At 36.8% G+C, this 15,414-nt stretch overlaps 1 protein-coding gene across 1 annotated transcript in view; it reads right to left on the reverse strand.

Moving 5' to 3' along the window:
* The window catches only part of LOC107717089 (muscarinic acetylcholine receptor M1-like), a 110,435-nt gene extending 100,872 nt beyond the window's left edge, over positions 1 to 9,563 (reverse strand). Inside the window, exon 1 of the mRNA XM_016523737.1 lies at positions 9,395 to 9,563. The gene's annotated coding sequence lies outside the window, so the exon portion shown is untranslated. The remainder of the gene's footprint in view (positions 1 to 9,394) is intronic.
* Positions 9,564 to 15,414: the final 5,851 nt, after the last annotated feature.

Genomic DNA, 15,414 nt, shown 5'->3' on the forward strand with positions numbered 1-15,414 from the left:
ATATATATATATATATATATAAAATGGCAAATAATTAAAAGTTAATGAACAGAATTTAATATTACTGTCTTCTGGCTGCTATATTTGAATCCCAGAAGCATAATTATGATCACAGAAGGGGATGAAAGGAAGGAAAGAACAAAAGAAATTATGGACAGAGAGATGAGTCTAAGAGAGATGAAGCTAAGTTCAGAAAACAATTATCAGCCTACTGTTTACTGCATACTGCGCTAAATACCTACTGTTTTTTAAATGAAATAGAATACATAATGCAACAATAAACAGTTCAAACTGTTTGTATGCTACACTGTCATCACATAACCTCATTATGTGAAAGTTTGAGTGTCCACTTATCACTTTTATTAGCAACTACCCTGAGATGTGACATGAAAGGCAGTTGAAAGGAAAAAAATCAATCAATCAATTTTACTTTTTGGCTCCCTCAAAATAAATAAATAAATTCAGCCACAAGTAATCTTCCATATATCATGAAATTTTAGTGATTGTTTCTTGCAAACAATTTTTTTTCTTCAGAATGCACACCTAATTTGGAGAAAGATGCTTTTTAGAACCAGATGGTGTCAGATGGTTGCTAACCAATCAATCATCCTTGACCCATTGGTTAAAAATCATGTTACTTCTCCATTTATTCCATGAAAATGTATCATTGCATTGTGAAATACTGTTTCACGCTTAGTATGATCTGTTGCACAGCTACTGCACACATACTACTGCAAAAATATCAAGAGTAGTTTGTCAATATGGTATTCCAAACATACATCCTCCTGATGATAAGAAGAGACTCAAAGGCGTGTGTCCTCCAATCACAGATGATTCCCAGGTGACCTCTGGTTTCAAAATTCTACTTATCAGCAGCCACAGACTAACCACTGAAAGATGAGAGGACACAGAATGACAAATGTGTGTGTGAAGAGTGAAAGTGAGAATAGATAAAGACTACACACATCCTACACAGCAAAGAAATAAACAAATTATTAATTGCAGGAAAATGAACTCCAGAGGCAGAGGAGGTTCCTCGCTACTTGACGAATGCCGTGATAATGCTAATGCTTTTTTTCAACACTAACTCGGTTTCAAATCTAATACTCAACTCCAAATATACATATAAAATTGCAAGAGTAAAACATTAATATAGCCTTACAAAAATGTACAGTATGTAACCTCCTATGCAGGTTTTGCTAAGCCCATAAAGCTTTTAACCTAACTAAACAGGACCATCTGTTTTTGAGGTTTTACCCTGACAAAATAAATTACTATTAACCCCAAGTTTGATGCAGAACATTGCATTGGTGAGGATTTTTTTTTTTTAAATGTCTGAACAGGATCCACCAACAATCAACAGGATTTGGAGAGCCTGAAAATTTTTTAAAGGGGTCATATGATGCGATTTCATTTTTTCCTTTCTCTTTGGAGTGTTACAAGCTCTTGGTGCATAAAGAAGATCTGTAAATTTGCAAAGACTAAAGTCTCAAATCCAAAGAGATATTCTTTATAAAAGTTAAGAGTCAGCCACACCTACCTAAAACGGCTCGTTCGAACACGCCCCCACATATCTACCACACTATGTGGGAAGATTTGCATAACACCGCCCAAATGTTCACGCAAAAAAAGAAGGCGTAACTTAATAATGTTCTTTTTAGCAGCATCATATGACCCCTTTAAAGCTCTGTGACTGAGCTGATCAAACTGAACACAACAAGGGAAAGCAACACACTTTATAGTTTCAGGGCAAACAAAATGACTATATTTGTAACCGAAGGAAACAACTCCGCATGCTACAAATTCTCACAAGCCAGTAATCTGAATGAACATACAACGTTGAGCAGTTGCTGAAAGAAAAATGGCTTTGTTTTTGTGTTTAACTTGTTCTATTAGCAATAGAACTGTTCTTTGAGTGTTAAAGAATAGACTGGAAAAAGTAAAGATAAATATGTCAATGTAATGTTTTCCAAAGAAGGGAGCAACCTAGTGATATTTGCTCTGAGGTGACATCCATTGAGAAAGGTTAGACCTCCACAAACCAGTCCAGTTCACAGAAACGACACCTTGTCAATGTTCATTCCTTTATTCACTAGGCATTTTTCCCTAAGGGTCCCCTGTGGAGGCCATCTTGGTGAAGGCTTTCATGTTTTCTACAGTGTTCCTGCACCTCACAGACTCGTGCAGGGAGGAGGAGGGGGGGGTCACTTTCTCTGTCAGGTTGCTTACAAAGCTTGATTCACTTCTGGGAGCCCTCAGGGATATAATGCTATAGTCTGAACAGTAAATAATATATTAGAAGCAAAATCTGTCAATTTCTTCTTAATTTCAGAGTTTGCTGGTCCGCCTCTGCCATGCAGGATTCAGCATAGCAAGACATGAGCTACTTATATAATATGACACATCGAAAGTATATTTTAGCCTGGTGCTGTGGGCTTCTATTTAGAGCAAGTGCACTTTGTTGCAGTCTTATCTGAAGGGAAGTTGTAAATAATTCTCCTGTTGCAAAATGGCGTCTGAGTTGTTGAGATGTCTGAAGTAATTACAGCATATTTATAATGGACAATGCATACCTGGACCTTGTCTCACTTTGCTTTGTTTGCGTTTTTGGAGGCTTCTGAATGTCAGCTCATACTTGGGGGCTATAAGGCGAGCAGCATACTAACCAAATTTTCCATTGATTGTCGGTCATACAACAAATGGGTTTTGAAAACTCTGCTAACTCAAGTCCTGTTCCCAATTTGAATGGTTCTAGCCATCATGATATTAGTGATGTTTGCTTATTAAAATATTTTACACATGAAGAAATGGCTTTTTTGAGAAAACTGCAGTCATATCAATAGCCTAACATTACAACTAGCGCACACCACGACAACAACAAATGACTTAGTGTTGTCAAAAGTAATGATACCAGCTTTTTCTGCACTAGTACAGAGTACCGAGTAATGAGCACTCTGTGAAGAATGTCAAGAGTTTCCATTTAAAATGTGTTTTTAGCATTGAGCAGCATTGTACCCATTCACAGACGTGAATGTGTGAATGCAATGGTCAATCAGAGACATTTAAAAGGGATAGTTCACCCAAAAATGATTTACTCACCCTCAAGCCATCCTAAGTGTATATAACTTTCTTCTTTCAGACTAATACAATCGAAGTTATATTATACGTCCTGGCTCTTCCCAGCTTTATAATGGCAGTGAATGGTGGTCAAGATTTTGAAGCAAAATAAAGTGCATCATTACTAAAACATTCAAGTGGAGTCATGTCTTAGGAAACAGCAAGAATTCAGTAACAAGAGTCAGGTGCAACACTGCCTGCCGCAAATGACTTGGTTAGCATTGTAAAACGTGTCGTGAACTGTTGAGAACTACCAGGAACCAAATGCAAAAAAAAAAAAGACAAAAACAAATTACAGATATTGTGTAAACATAAATCACAGACTAAAGGAAGCCCCCTACAAACAACAAGCCCTCAGGGTGGTCAATCATTGTGTCTACAGAATCAGCTTGATTGACAACCCTGATTGATTGTTTTTGTGTTAGTGTGACCACTTGTGTTAGAAAACCTCAAGAGATTTAAAAACACTACAGATGAATTCTGAAGCCACTTTGCTTTTCTGCTGTCCTTCAATGATGAATTTACTGTAAATAGACTTTCAATTAAATCACAGCCTATATTTATCGCGCTAACAATAAATTCAGAGTCCACATCCACTTCGAATATAAGTAAATCAGCTTAGGTATGCTCCTGGATCATATCTGGATTACATTTGTCAGAAGAACACTTACAGTTTTTTTCAATTGCTAACAAGTGTTTACCAATACTTATTTTTCTAAACTCTTAACACAGCAACACACCTACATCACACAATTAGCTAAATAGTAAATTTTCTGGCCAAAACCGCATTTTGTTAAATAATAACTCTACATTTCAAAATGCTGAATACGTTTTTCTACATATACTAACTCTATCAAAACACAGCAAACCCGATTCAAAATCGAGTCATTCGGTCAAAACATTAGCACTAGTTTCTATCCAACAGAAACATATAGTCAATCATAGCACAGTGACTGTCAAAATACTAACAGTTGATGGCTTTACAAAAACAGCATTACTTGTCATGTTTCAGTTCTACCTGCATATAATAGACAATTTTGTAATTTAGCCTTCAGTTTACCTTCAACTGAAACTCATTTTACATTTGTAAGTGTTTAATGTGTTCATTCTTGGCAACATACTATCTAAAACTGAATGAGTCATTACTTTATGTCACTGAATAAAAAAAAACAGTATAAAGAATAAACAGAATAAAGTAAAAACAGTAACTGTGACCTTTATATCTCATAATTCGGACTTCTATTACTGGAATTGCAAGTTTACGTCTTGCAATTCAGAATTTATCAGAATTGTGAGATACTGTAAATTCACAATTGCAAGAAAAAAGTCAGAATTCTGAGATAAAGTCACAATTACCCTTACCCTTTATATTCCATGGCAGAAATAAGCTTTCATAGGTTCCACATATGGGAAAAAACAAACAAATAAACAAACATAAAAATGCAGTCCAACACACATTCTCACTTCTCTCCCATACCTCTTCTCCCTTTTTTCTGATCCAAATACTTCTATACCTCCTACAACTATTCCTCTCCCAGGCATTATTTTTTTCTCTCTCTCTCTAATTCTGTGTTGTTCTGCATCCACAAAACCAATTCAAAGAGGTAGCTTTATACTATATTTAAAGGTAGGGCTGTCGCAATAACCGCAATATCACAATACCGTGCTATTGACGAGCAAACCGCAGAGGAATGCAAGAACCGCAGCAACCGCGATTTTTGCGTGTTTTCTTTTTTTGTAAGGTTATCCCCTTCTCGTTTTACACTTCATGCATGTGGACTGAATATTAAACAAGACTTTGAGCTTTGTAACTCTGCAGATCTTATACATGCACAAATAGCTACATAACATACTAAAGAAAAGGAAAAATAGAAATCGCATCATATGACCCCTTTAAGGTTCGGAACATTGGGTCTTCATTTCTGACATGCTGTGTTTAAGCATTTGTAAATAAGACTAAAAACATCCATGATTTTGGTTTTGGGTAAGCTTGTATGAAAAGATGTAAGCATTTTAGAAACATGGTAATTGACTGCATATTGTGTGAAAATAACATGAATTGTGTTAATTGTATGGTCACAACAGATGGCTGTTGTGCCTATTGTGTTTAGAGTTTTGAAAATGTGACTAGAGATTGGACAAAAGGATGTTAGCAATTGAAAAAATCTGTAATAAGAGGGATTATAAACCAGCAATCCAGAGTGTTAATAGGGATTGTGTCAGAGTTACTGCCTCAGCGCCGCTATAAGCTACACATTAGTATAACTGGGTTCACCATTCATTGTGTAAATCCAAACTCATTAAACAGGAGAATGATAGACGATGAAAACACATGAACTCAACTTCCTTAGGGTGTGAACTCAATTTTTGACAAAGGTCAAATCAATAATATTTGGTGACAGGTGGAATATATTTAAAACCTCCTGAGCATATAATAACTTCAGTTTTGTACATTACACCACTGTTTAGTGAAGTCCAACCAAGTTCTCTTGGGCAATGCAAAACAGAGATGACTTGATCTCAGATGAATTAAACCAGTACATCAAAGAAAACTGGTCTCTCATCAATGAGCAGCCTTAAAGGCTTTTAAAGAAGTGAAATCCAGCATATTCTGGGGAATCGCTTACATGAGGAAGTTGAAAAGGAAACAGTTAGGCTTCAGATGAATGTGTTTGTTTCCATGTGCAATGATCCACTACTAAGAATGATAAAGAGAAACACCAATATTAAATGGTACTCATAAGTTATGTAACAATAAATGTCTCCAACCAAGTTAGCACTGCAAGGTACTAACTAAATCCAAATCAAAGGTGAGTCTGTCCAAGCCCATGGTCCTTATGCTATGGAGGGATCTGACCATGAAAGCACACCAGGTACTGCAGTGAGTGATAGACTACAAACCAACCTACGTTTTCATATAGCCTTCAGGCTAGATATTAGTACAGATATTAACAGCCAGAGGCAACATATATAGATTGAGCATGTTTATTTCCGTAATTCTGGACAAGGTTTTGTAAACATAATTATCCTCGTATTCTTGGAAATGTCTTTAAAGCATGACAGACATCTAATCACATTCCAAGGTGAAGACATGCAGTCCGGCACGTCAGTGTTTGCTTGAGGCACCACATTCAGCCATTTGACATTGGGGAGGTCTGAGACGACTACAGGAGCCAAGATAGGCCAAACAAGCACTGCTACAATGGAATACCAATGAAATGTGTGCACTTTTGATTTATTGCACATCAGTGTGACCCTGTCTGGCCTTGTCACACCTTAATTGGTTTAATTCATTAATTTACTTCATTCCGCCTGAAGACTTTCACAAAGGATAATGGCATTCGACTAACATAACCATTCAATTAACACGTTAAGCTTATCAACAATATTTTGATCTATTTAAAATACTTTTAGCACTGTGGAGCTGACTATTTTGACTTCCCTCTAGACAAAAAAAAAAAAAATCTGGATGCCTATACTGACAGCATTGTTCTTGTGTGATGTTCTTTAAAGATGTATCTTTTAATAGCCTTAGCAGACTACTGAACCATACACACATTGCAAAATCATTTTAAAATTATGTTTGCCTAATGATAACAATTTAATGAGGCATGACTGACAGGAGGAAAGACAATAGACTGGACTATTGTAATGCACTGCTAGGTGGTTGTCCTGCATCTTCAATAAACAAGCTACAGGTAGTCCAAAATGCAGCGGCTAGAGTCCTTACCAGGTCAAGAAAATATGATCATATTACCCCAATTTTACAGTGTCTGCACTGGCTACCTATTAAGTTCCGTATCAGTTACAAAATATTATTACTTACCTATAAGGCCCATAATGGGTTAGCTCCTGCGTACACTTGGCTGGAACAGCAGCTATGCTAATTATGGCTCTATTTGTTTCTCTGTTTTTGCCACGGGATTGACTAGGATTGTAACTAGGATTTACACAAGCTTCAGTCTGGATCCAGAACACCTGAGAAGAGATGATGCCAACCCCTCAGAGGACCTCAGATGATGCCAACCCTGAAACAACATACAGAACTACCACATTTTGCTATAAGTTTGATTGCATCATATAATAATTGCTGTTAATAGTGTTTATCATCTGTTTGATTACGTCTTTAATTGATTTTTCCGTACATTTCTGCCATATGTACATTAACTGACAGTCACCACTGATAAGCTACTACTAAATATTGTAGAAACCTAATTTGCTGTAAAGTTGCTTTGCAACGATTTGTATTGTGAAAAGCGCTATACAAATAAACTTGAATTGAATTGAAAGACAGGTGGTTACTTTGTGGATGTGTACTGTATGTTTGTTCTTCCTGCGTTACATCTAACTGTGTTTCAGAAGTATTTAAAGACACAGACAGACAGACGGACAGTTGGATGAACGTCTGTTTGTCTGTCTGACTGACCAACCAACCGACAGATAGAGATGTTATTATATTTATTTTGAGCATGTTAGACAAATCTAACACAATGACTCGTGAGGCTGTGAAAGCGTGTTGTGCAGCATAGAAAGTGACAGACAGGGAAGAGTATGAGTGTGCGTGTGTGGAGGTATGAGACTGAGGAGAGACAGGAAAAGTACAATGAATGGGAAAGAATGAGGAAAATGGACTTTGTAAGAAAGACGGGTCGGCCTAAATTTTCAGGGATCACTTCACTTCTTCAGAAGGTGTTTTAAATCCTTTCATATAAGGGCATAGTGCACTCCACCGCATCTCTCTTCCCTCCTTCCTTTAATCTGATCCTGGCAAATTCTCTCACGCAGACATAGACACACACAATCTGAAACTCTTTTTCCAAAGACAGGAATGGACACTGTGTTCTTTGCTGCCGTTTCCACACTATTAAGGGCCGAACAGTACTGATAAGACCTAATACATTAAACATGAGCTGCTCTTATCACTATTTGACACGAGCATGCCGTCTGTCTGTGGACACCTGTGAGTTAAAAGCACTGGCCAAATCAAAATGCATAAAACATTTTGTGCACTTTGGTTATTGGCCCTTGCATTATTGAATGAGAGGCTCTTCTGTAAAACAATGTCAAACGTGATTACCTTATAAATAATATCAGGCATATATGTAGGGGAGACCAGAGCTAGTTGTCACACTGGGAATTTTTCAGAAATTTCTTTTTTTTTTTTTATTATTGGGGTAAGTTGTCATGTATGTTTTATATGGTGTAATGTCACACAGTTAACTAATTACAAATTATGCATGCAAAAAATGGCTTAATGTTTGTGTATTTTACGTTTTGCAGAGTGTTGTGCTACAAAAATTGCTATATTTTTTACATTTAGATCAGAAGTCATTAGGCCTGTGTTAGGCTATTTACACCCATAGAGTGAGACAACATGCCCCAATAGTGGTCAACATGTCCAAACGTTATCCAATAAACTAAAGATAAAATCATAAACACATTTTCACAGAAAACACAGCACATGAGGTTCAATATGTAAACCTTATCTGTTATGCATAATGGCACATTACTTGTTGATAGTGCAGACTAACTGTTCTAAAGGGAGAATACATTGATTGACATCTCATTAATGTCAGAACATTCCTTCACTACACCCCCGCCCTCATCTTGTAAAAGCTTCCGACCCTGTGCGCAAAGGCGCGAGCGAACTTTCACCGCATTTAAGGGATGTTTCAGAGCTATTTTAGTTCACCCTATCACGCTTTCGGATTTCCCGAAACAAACAAAATATCTGCGGATGAGCACGTCTGGCACCCGGGTTATTATAACACATCACTCATCGCTTCTCCCCCGCGAGATGGTTCATCAGCACACAGTTGCGCTTGCTCTGCTCACCAATAACAAGGCAAATGACAATAAATCTCGCAAAATGGGCAAGTAATTAAACATCTACATACTTTAAACGATTTAAAACACTGAGACAATCGTCGTGCGTCAATCATTATGTATAAAGGTTTTATACAGTGCTGGGCAAACCAAAAAAAATGTTGCAAGCAAAGTTACCAAATACTCCACGGAAAGGTGCAATGTGTAAACATAAGATATAAGCTACTTAATATTTTTATAAAGCACACAGGATACTATGGTACAGTTATACATCATTTGACAATGTTATACTTTGACATTTACGATGTAGGCTAAAGCTTATACATTTACCATGATAGAACAGCAAGTACTTCAAAAATACCATATTAAAAGTCAATGATTATGCAAAATCTCTTTAAGTGCTTTCGTGTTTTGATGCCTTGATATTCTTTCGTTTGGAAAACGTATTTACCTGCAGTCGTTCACAAGCTGCACGTGCAGGTGTTGAACTTAATAAACACCTTCTTCGTCGCTTCCAATCTATAGTTTGCGTTTGAAGGTTTGATTTAAATTGATTGTATGCAAATATCCACTTTATTCAGCGGTCATTTTGCTCTCCGTGTTCGGTAAAGTACTGACAAACCGCTCCAAATGATTCAGTGCGCCAGTGAGCCGTCCAAATGAATCGGACCGATTTGCGAACCCTTTTATACCGAGTCGTTAAAGGAACCATAGACTGTATGAAAAGAAACCCACTCAAAAGATTCATTCGCGATTAAGGAATCGCTAGGTCTGATTCCAAACAGCCGACAGCAAACACGGGGCAAGAATTGATTTGTGTAATAATTCCGTCGAAACATTTTAGAAAGCTTAATCAATTCGCGATTAAGGAATCGCTAGGTCTGATTCCAAACAGCCGACAGCAAACACGGGGCAAGAACTGATTTGTGTAATAATTCCGTCGAAACATTTTAGAAAGCTTAATCAACAAAATAGTTTTATCTGCTGAAAAGCTTCTTGATTAAAAAAAAAAAAAAACAGCAACGCTTTCATTACCTACTGAGAAATGTAGCCTAATTAAATAGCTTGCAATAGTTACGGTGGGTTACTGCCCTACACTGTTTTTGTACATAATAAGGAAAATTATATTCGGGTTGATTAATAAAATAAATTCAGTCAATTTTAGAAACACATTCCAACAATCACATTAACCAGTCTGCACCAATATATTTTTTTCAGAAACAATTTTGAAACTGTAAAATACAACAGCTTTACTGTGCATGCAGAGTATCATTTATTAATTCTTTACGTTGTTATTATTATTAACACTGCTTACCTTACAAGCTAGAGCTCACTGAAAGGTAAAGAATAAAGATGCTCAGAGAAAACTTGTTCTTGTCAGTCCTCTATTTTTTTGGTAGATCCACTAAAAGCGCGTTGTTCCTCTCCAGAAATGCACGGCTTGTCCTCGATCGTCCGTTGCTTTCCAGATATTTGCGTGTCGGTTCCCCGTATCGCCATGGTCATTAATTGCCAGGCCACTGGAATCTCACGGAGCGCACGAGAGGAAGGCTTCTCCCGTCGCCTGAGCGTGATTGGCTAGAGTGTCAGTGACGCACCAGCAGGTGGCAGAGCGTTCATATAAGACACCAACACATTCATAAACTGACAATTTTAGCTTTTGCAACAGCAAACATATCTTGGATATTTATGATAAATGTACTTTACTTGCCTTTCTATGTAAAAAGTAAATTTCTTACCAGCACTTCCTTTAAACAGCAATTTAGTCTATAGGGGACAGTATTTATTCAATGTTTCAATATATATATATATTGATTATCCATTTATTATTTCAATTGTTATTGTCATGGAAACAAACAAAAAAACTTTACTTTCATCTAAGGCTAAGAACAGCTTTTTAAAAAGAGATTTTAAATGAGTTTGTTTCAGATCTTCCATTCACATTATGACAAATAAGAACTAATTACCATGCATACTCGAAGAACAGCTGTAAAAGGGTTGTTTTAATGATGCCCAATTAAATGAATATTAAATTTTTCCACAGTTTGTCTTTTGTGTTCAGAGCATGTTAGAGATAATAAACATATGGACCCCTAAGTAGTGGACAATGTAACATTTACTCGAATATGCAGCTGGCTTATTCCTGATTTAATGTAAATAAATACTCCAAGAAGGAAATTGAATGTAAAAAGAGCTTATAGAGGAGCTGATGACTGACTGTGTTTAGTTTACCATGGGGTATTTTACTGTTTGATGTGATCCCTTCAATAAACCATATAAATATGTTAGACTGAACTCCCATAAAAACCAGGAGCTGTAATTTCTGGATGTATAGTTTTGTTCACTGTATATCTTTTCACCAATTATTTATTTTAGCGCATGTTAAAAGAATGTACCATTTTATACATATTCCATTTGTTATTTGTGAGTCTGTGATATTGAACAAACCTGTCCAAGGCACTGTGTTTTTATTCATTTCAGAACGAGAAGGTCTGGAAAGAGTGAAGGGGACGCTCTACTGCTTAGATAAAGATTCAAAGTCAATTCCTCTGTCTACAATCCCAATGATTATTCACCTCAGGGAGAAAGCCAAAGAAAAAGATGGAGTAAGAGGGGTGTGAGCCGAGCAACAATGTGAAGGAAAAGAAGGAAGAGACATTGGGATTATTGATGTGAAAAGAAAGTGGAAAGGAAGAGGATCAAACTCAAAAATCAGACTGTGATAACTGCATATCAAATGTCCTCTCTTATTCTCTGTCTTGCTCTTTGGGACTAATTATGTCAGAAATTGGTGTCTTTCCAGGAAATTGAATATCTTTTCACCTACAGAGTATTAGCTTGGCAAACACTATTGTCATAAATGACTTACAGTGTCATTGCAAGTTCAACAAACTTGTTTCCCTGACAACTTAACCACCAGACGTCTCCACAGTGAAAGGCTGATCTCCATATACAGATCACCACCTGTGTCCACGCTGTCATCAAGGCAAGTAAAACACAGACGCACAGATGCACCATAAAGATAGTTTGCAATTAATTAGGCCGTAGATCACTGTGTCTGGCTCAAGACATCAGGAGTAGCCCTTGAAGCAGTGAAAACTAATAATTAAAAATCAAATATGTGATATGATATGCAGTGTCCTTAAAAACTGAATGTCAGTGCATTCTAAATTATTGCCACTGTATTGAAAATGATTGTGCTCACAGAAGGGTAAAAGCCACTGACTTACACTGGTAAATTTTCAGACAGTTAAGTCATATGCCTTCTGTATGTGCCACTAAATAGAATTTCTCCGAAATGAACGATGAAAGCGCTATGCTTTGATCTGCAGTTATTTTACATGCAATAACTTTCTCTTTTCTCTCCCTCTCTCTCTCTCTCTCTCTCTCTCTCAGCATGAAGAATTGTTCATTTTTATTACTTTAAGAAAAAGAGAGTTGCTCCTTGAACTTGGGTTGCATCAGAGTACAGCAGAAAAGTTGTTTGATGAAGTGCTCTGACTCACTGGGGAAAGTCAGAATGATTATTGACTAGAATCAGTCAGATACAGAAATGATAGAAATGCTATTATTAGAATTAGCCATCATGCCTGTGGTCACTTACACAGTCTGTAGAGGTTGGCTGGTGCAAACCCTGCCTGATTTCACATTATTCAGGGCAGTCTGAATTATTATGATCTCACTGGAAAAGCTGTTTATAAGAGTCCAGCACTCACTTGTTTAGCGTCATCATTTTAACCATGTCCATTTGCCTGCCTCTCTATCATGCCTCCCACAAGCTGCTTCTTGCATTATTGTCAATATATAGTTTAATAAACAGTAATTTGATCATAGACTGTTTTCATCATGAATTATTGAATTAAGGTGTGCATTATCACTTTCAGCAGTAGGAAACATCTCTAAAGCAAAGAAAAAACCATGGAGAGAATTAAATTAGCTTCTCTGTCTGTGACATTTCGGACATTGTGTGCATAGATCCTGGCCAATTTGATGATTCAGATTAATGCAAGATATTTTAGTGAAATCAACTTTATTCTCACTTTTGCTCCCTCTGTGAATTTAAAAGTATTGTTGTAAAATTATTCTTATAAAATCTATATTACTCTATCAAAATTTCAACTTTAGTTAAAATATCTGTAATCTGAAAACCTCATGAAATCAAAAATAGAGTTTTATGGCTTTGAGCATGCTGCCTATATACTGTATATGCCAGTGTACTAAAAAAAGGCAAATTATTCACATTTAGTTTAGTTTTAGTCTTTCTCATCTAGGAAATGAACTAAAACTACTGATGACTTATTTTGAACTTCTCTCCAATAAAATACACTAAATGACATACTTTGTATTTAAAGATAATCTGAATTGGAGAACATTAAACCTTTTATCGCAACTGCCCATTAAAGGGGTCATATGATGCGATTTCAATTTTTCCTTTCTCTTTGGAGTGTTACAAGCTCTTGGTGCATAAAGAAGATCTGTAACGTTGCAAAGACTAAAGTCTCAAATCCAAAGAGATATTCTTTATAAAAGTTCAGAGTCAGCACGGCCGGGACACGGCATCAACAGTATGTGAGGGGCGTAACGCTTGAGGTATTCGGCCAATCACAACGCATTAGATAGCTGGCCAATCAGAGCACACCTCGCTTTTTCAGACCGATGAGCTTTGTAAAAATCGACGCGTTTCAAAAAGGTGGGGCATAGAGGAGAAACAATAATGTACAGTATGTGGAAAATAATGTGTTTTTTTTACTTTAAACCGCATAAACACATTTCATTACACCAAATACACAAAATACTGTTCTTTTTAGCAGCATCATATGACCCCTTTAAGACCACTTATGTAAAAGTGTTAAATAGTTAAAGCGGAGGACAAGCTGAGATGGATGATTTTGTAATTTTCTTGTAAGGAAATTCTCAGTGGTTACTGAATGTGTGTGGCATCTTCTTAGCAGTTGTTTGATAGAGTCATCACCATTTTCAGGAGTCACCTACATGAACAAACACATGTGAAGACATGCATGCACATGCATATATCTGCAGACACTCAAACAAAGGCATAATCGGACATAATTTCAATCCCTATAATTACCTGCTACATCTCAGAGTCTCACTAGAATATCAAGGAGATCCAGCTGCTTCTGCACACACTCGCTGCAGCGGACTATGGGTAATGGTTCATCCTGCTTCTCATGCAGCATTTTGAGACTCTGAGGAATTAAACTTCCAGATCACATTCACCTTTTGCAGTCAGTTCAATTTCTCTCACTTGTGCATTCATGAAATTCAATTAAAATGAAAATGGATGAATGGTCGTAATGGGAAAATATTTGCGTTTTTTAATCTAAAAGGCTAAATTTTGCTCCACATCTTGAAAGCAAGAAAAAAAACTGAATTCACATTAACTTCAAAAGTATCTCTGCAGTGTGCTGTTCATCTGCCTCAATGAATTCTGGTAAAGACATCCAGGCAGGATTAAGCAGAAGGAAGCTGAAGCACTTGTTTGGACAGAAGACATTAAAGCGGAGGACAAGCTGTGAGCAGGTGGATATTTGTGTGCTTGCATGAATGCTTGTGTGTGTGCGTCTACGTCTTGTCCTGTCTCACCTTCCCCGGCACACATCTGGGTTGGTGTGTTGGATTCATATTAGTATTCTGTAAAGGCATTGGCGTACTGCAGGAGCAGGCTAATTCTCTTTGTAATGGAGAATAAGGCATAGCTGATGGAGTGGGAGAGGCCTCTGATCTGATTAACGTCTCAAAGAGCCCCTTGTGCTATCATAATGATGCTTTTTTCGTATGGTCAGAGACTTTATAAACAGTAGAAACAGATGAGACTGCACCTTGAAAGATGTACAACAGAAAGGAAGATCGGTGAAGTAGAGTAGGTCAGTCACAGGTAAAACATTCTCCTAAATTACCATGACAACAGAAAGCATTATTATTAGATTTAGTATTTGGTCAAACATAAAATATAGATAAGTCAGTGAGTGTATATGGATGGATGGATTGAAGCGACCTGAAAAAGTGATCCTGAATAACTTATCGACTTATTTCATTCAGGTGTTGACCAGAGTTGATTGTACATTATCCTGATTATTATAAGGAGCCTTTTGAAATATATAAATATGAGGAAATGAATACCCAGCATTTTTTAGAGTGTATATATAGCCTACACACATACACACACACACACAAAGTATTTTGAGAGCGTAGGAAGACTGACTCTATTATGTCATTTGCAGTGCTTTAACAAGCCCTAAAGATATCAGTTCTCTGATTCGTGGAAATTTCTTAGCTTTTTACCAGGAATTCCACTGTTAAGCATGATTATTTAAAAAAAACAACAACAAAAAAACAATGCAGACTGACGGCTTTTACAAAAGCATATTGATTAACAACCCTGCAGCTCACAGTAGGTCTGTCTATAAAGATTTATAAGTTATCATTAAAAATCAATTCCCTTTTTAAGAA

Source organism: Sinocyclocheilus rhinocerous, unplaced genomic scaffold, assembly GCF_001515625.1.
Source record: "Sinocyclocheilus rhinocerous isolate Xijiao unplaced genomic scaffold, SAMN03320098_v1.1 scaffold119, whole genome shotgun sequence".
NCBI lineage: Eukaryota > Metazoa > Chordata > Actinopteri > Cypriniformes > Cyprinidae > Sinocyclocheilus > Sinocyclocheilus rhinocerous.